The sequence below is a fragment of the Babylonia areolata genome, chromosome 34 (genome assembly GCF_041734735.1).
Source record: "Babylonia areolata isolate BAREFJ2019XMU chromosome 34, ASM4173473v1, whole genome shotgun sequence".
Classification (NCBI taxonomy): domain Eukaryota; kingdom Metazoa; phylum Mollusca; class Gastropoda; order Neogastropoda; family Buccinidae; genus Babylonia; species Babylonia areolata.
Window position 1 is genome coordinate 9,559,016 of NC_134909.1, and position 5,000 is coordinate 9,564,015.

The following is a 5,000-nucleotide window of genomic DNA, read 5'->3' on the forward strand; positions in this document are numbered from 1 at the left end:
GCATAGATGGTAAAATCTTAAAATCCAGTGCTCCTATCATTGCCGATTCCCTAACTTATTTATACAATCTTTGTATTGATAAAAATTACATTCCTAATCATCTTAAACAAGCGAAAATAATTCCACTGTATAAATCTGGCGATAAAACTAATCCTTCTAACTACAGGCCTATTTCAATAGTTTCAGTTCTTTCAAAACCTTTGGAAAAACACATTTATAAGCATCTCATGTCTCATGTTTCAAAATATAATTTACTCCATCCCAACCAATCTGGGTTTCGAATAAATCACTCATGCCATACCGCACTGACTAATCTAGTAGATGAGTGGCTTATGAACATAAATGACAACAAATTCACAGCAGTATTGTTCGTTGATTTTGCGAAAGCGTTTGATGTTATTGACCATAACCTATTACTGAGAAAACTAACACTTTATAGAATTTCCGAACATGCTTTATCTCTCATCAGATCATTTCTCACTAATCGCCAACATACTGTTTCTCTAACCAATGCACAATCTGGATTTCAGACACAACTATTTGGTGTTCCTCAAGGATCAGTGCTTGGTCCCCTTCTTTTTTCTTTATATATTAACGACCTTCCTCTATCTATTACGAGAGGCTTGTGTGAACTTTTTGCTGATGACACCTCTGTTCATTCGAATCACTCTGACCTGAAAGAATTATCTATTAGCCTTAAAAAAAATGTTGATGAGTTGGTCAGATGGACGGAACAAAACCACATGGCTTTAAACGAGCAAAAAACTAAATACATGATAGTTACTTCTCGACAAAAACGACAAAATATTGATTTTAGTATACCGTCCATTTATGTAGGTGATAAGAAGATAGATGAAGTAAGTAATCACAAAGTTCTGGGAGTAACCATAGATAACAACCTTTCCTGGACACCTCATATTGAATGTTTATGCAAGCAAGTTTCCCAAAAAGTGTTCCAGTTATCTAGAGTTAAGCATTTTCTAGATATTAATGCACGAAAACTGTTCTACCACGCACATATTCAGTCTTCGATAGATTATGCATCCACTTTATTCGACCTTTGTAGTGCCAGTACATTGAAGCCACTAGTCAGAATTCATAAGCGAGCCCTTAAAGTTGTACTCCTAAAATCTTCTACACTGACACCCGAAGACTACATTACACTTGATATCCTTCCCCTAACATACAAACTGCAATACAATAAAGCAATTATGATGTATCGAATACAAAATGGATTTGCTCCTTCTTCACTAACTGCACGGTTCCCCTTGAATCAGTCCAGATATACAAATAATATCATTATAAAAAAACCAAGAATCGATCTGTTTAAAACTAGTCTGGCATACTCAGGGGGGACACTTTGGAACTCCTTACCAGAATACATTAAAAATATAAGCAGTATCAGCTCATTTAAATCAGCATACAAAACTTTCCTTTTTAAAAGCCTAAACTCAAAGGTAACACATAACAATATCTGATTTATTCTCTTCAAGTCAATAACTGTGGGGGATTTTTGTGTGGGTTTTTTTTTTCTGATAATGTTTGGTTGTCTCACTGATGTCTTAGTTTGCCTGTGTGTGAGTAGTATATCATGCCTGACTTCTTTTTTTTTTTTTTTTTATCTCCCCTTGTAACATTTGTTTCCCCGAGTGTGCGAATGTGTATGTGATTCTGTTTGTGGTCGATGGACTATCCACCCCCCACCCCCCACCCCCCTTACCTTCCTTCTTTTAAAATTTTTTTGTCTATTTTTATTTTCATTTATTTATGTATTATTATTTTTTTAATAGTACTTAATTCTTTTTTTTTCTTCTCTTTTTCTTGTACTTGATAATTGCAAATTTGTGCGTTTTTGTTTTCTTGTTTTGTGTGCATGTGTGTGTGTGTGTGTGTGTGTGTGTGTGTGTGTGTGTGCGTGTGTGTGTGTTTTCTTCTTTTTTCTCTCTTTGTCCAGGGCTGGGTGGAAAAAAGCATGTGTACTTGCTTATCTCATTACCCTGGTGAAATAAAATTTCGTTTCGTTTCGTTTCGTTTCTCTCTCTCTCTCTCTCTCTCTCTCTCTTAACCTTTCCCACTTTCACACTCTTGTGTGTCTGCCTGTCTGTCTATCTGTCTTTCTGTCTGTCTGTCTCTGTCTGTCTCTCTTTGTCTCTTCCTTCTTCTTTTCTTTGTTTTCTAAATATTATTTATGCATGTACTTATGTTGTTCGTCTTGTGTGTGTGTGTGTGTGTGTGTGTGTGACATAATTGAAAGTGATTCATGCAGTGTAATGTTTTTGTATTGAGTATTTGTTACGTTTTCCCTTTTCATAATGGCAGGATGAAAACAAGCCATTTGTGCTTATTCTTTTTCTTTTTTTTTCCCTCAATAAAAAATTATTAAAAAAAAAAAAAAAAGATTCGTTCGTTTGTCCGTTCGTTCGTTCTCTTTCATTCTCTCTCTCTCTCCTCCCTTCTCTCTCACGCCCCCCCCCAGCCCCCCCTCCCCCCTCCCCGCCCCCCCCCCCCCCACTCCCTCTCTCTCTCTCGGTGTATATCTGGTTGTCTTTCTGACTGAATTGCTGGTCTGCTTGTGTGTCCCCTATCACGTTGTCTCTACTAACTCGGCTTTCCCTCCTTCCCTCCCTCCCTCATCTTTTTAGTGAGCACTCTCTATTTGCCAGGAAGATTATGAATGAATGAATGAATGAATGAAAGGACGAATAAATGAGCAAATAAATAAACTATTTCTCGGTCGCTTGCCGACAAATATTACCGTGAACAACAGCTCATTAATTTTTTTTTTTTTTTTTTTTTTTTTAAACTAGCAGGAGCACTAATTTGGTGAGGGTTTAATCATTTTGGCGCAGGTGTACGCGTCGGCACACTACCCGGGGCTTAAGTATGACTGTAAGCATTTCTATGCCTCTGTTGGTTAGGTTTTGCGGGGTGGTGGTGGTGGTGGTGGTAGCGGTGGAGGAGGAGGAAGAAGAGGAGGAGGAGGAGGAATGGTCAGTAGAGAGTGCGCCCTTGGAATCCCACAGAGGGCGTGGATTGGATGTTGCTGCTCGCGTCCGTTCATTTCCGTTTTGTGTGCTCCACGCGTGGGAAGTGCCGAGTGGCAAGTACGTGTGGCTTGCATTCGGTGTGGAGAGACCTGGTCTTGTGTTGTGTGTGGTGTGTTGTGTTGTGCTGTGTTGTGTGTGGTGTGCTTTGTTGTGCTGTGCTGTGTTGTGTTCCGTTGTCTTCCGTTGCCGCGTTGTTGGGTTGCGTTGTGTGTGGTGTGTTGCGTTGTGTTGTGTTGTGTGTGGTGTGCTTTGTTGTGCTGTGCTGTGTTGTGTTCTGTTGTGTGTGGTGTGCTTTTCTGTGCTGTGCTGTGTTGTGTTCCGTTGTGTGGCGTTGCGTTGTTGGGTTGCGTTGTGTGTGGTGTGTTGTGTTGTGTGTGCTGTGCTTTGTTATGCTGTGCTGTGTTGTGTTGTGTGTGGTGTGCTTTTCTGTGCTGTGCTGTGTTGTGTTCCGTTGTGTTGCGTTGTTGGGTTGCGATGTGTTGTATTGTGTGTCCCATGGTGTGCTGTGCTGTGCTGTGCTATGTTGCGTTCTGTTGTGTTGTGTGGTGTTGTGTGTGGTGTGCTTTCCTGTGCTGTACTGTGTTGTGTGTGGTGTGCTGTGTTGTGTTCCGTTGTGTTGCGTCAGTAGTTGCGTTGTTGGGTTGTAGTGTGTTGCGTTATGTTGTGTTGTGTGTGGTGTGCTGCGTTGTGTGTGGTGTGCTTAGTTGTGCTGTGCTGCGGTGTGTGTGGTGTGCTTTGTTGTGCTGTGCTGTGTTGTGTTCCGTTGTCTTGCCTTGCGTTATTGGGTTGCGTTGTGTGTGGTGTGTTGGGTTGTGCTGTGTTGTGTGTGGTGTGCTTTGTTGTGCTGTGCTACGGTATGTGGTGTGCTTTGTTGTGCTGTGCTGTGTTGTGTTTCGTTGTCTTGCGTTGCGTTGTTGTGTTGCGATGTGTTGTATTGTGTGCCCCGTGATGTGCTTTGTTGTGCTGTGCTGTGTTAAGTGTGGTGTGCTTTGTTGTGCTGTGCTGTGGTGTGCTGTGTTATGTTCCGTTGTGTTGCGTCAGTAGTTGCGTTGTTGGGTTGTGGTGTGTTGCGTTATATTGTGTGTGGTGTGCTTTGTTGTGCTGTGCCGCGTTGTGTGTGGTGTGCTTTGTTGTGCTGTGCTGTGTTGTGTTCCGTTGTGTGGCGTTGCGTTGTTGGGTTGCGTTGTGTGTGGTGTGTTGTGTGTGGTGTGTTGCGTTGTGTTGTGTGTGGTGTGTTGCGTTGTGTTGTGTGTGGTGTGTTGCGTTGTGTTGTGTTGTGTTGTGTTGTGTGCTTTGTTGTGCTGTGCTGTGGTGTGTTGCGTTGTTTTGTGTTGTGTGGTGTGCTTTCCTGTGCTGTACTGTGTTGTGTGTGGTGTGCTGTGTTATGTTCCGCTGTGTTGCGTCAGTAGTTGCGTTGTTGGGTTGTGGTGTGTTGCGTTATGTTGTGTTGTGTGTGGTGTGCTTTGTTGTGCTGTGCTGCGTTGTGTGTGGTGTGCTTTGTTGTGTTGCGTTGTGTTGTGTGCGGTGTGCTTTGTTGTGCTGTGTTGCGTTGTGTGGTGTGCTTTGTTGTGCTGTGCTGCGTTGTGTGTGGTGTGCTTTGTTGTGTTGTGTTGTGTGTGGTGTGCTTTGTTGTGCTGTGTTGCGTTGTGTTGTGTGCGGTGTGCTTTGTTGTGTTGCGTTGTGTTGTGTGTGGTGTGCTTTGTTGTGCTGTGTTGCGTTGCGTTGTGTTGTGTGCGGTGTGCTGTGTTGTGCTGTGTTGCGTTGTGTTGTGTGTGGTGTGCTTTGTTGTGTTGTGTTGCGATGTGTTGTGTGTGGTGTGCTTTGTTGTGCTGTGTTGTGTTGCGTTGTGTTGTGTGCGGTGTGCTTTGTTGTGCTGTGCTGTGTTGTGTTGCGTTGGGTTGTGTGCGGTGTGCTTTGTTGTGTTGCGTTGTGTTGTGTGTGGTGTGCTTTGTT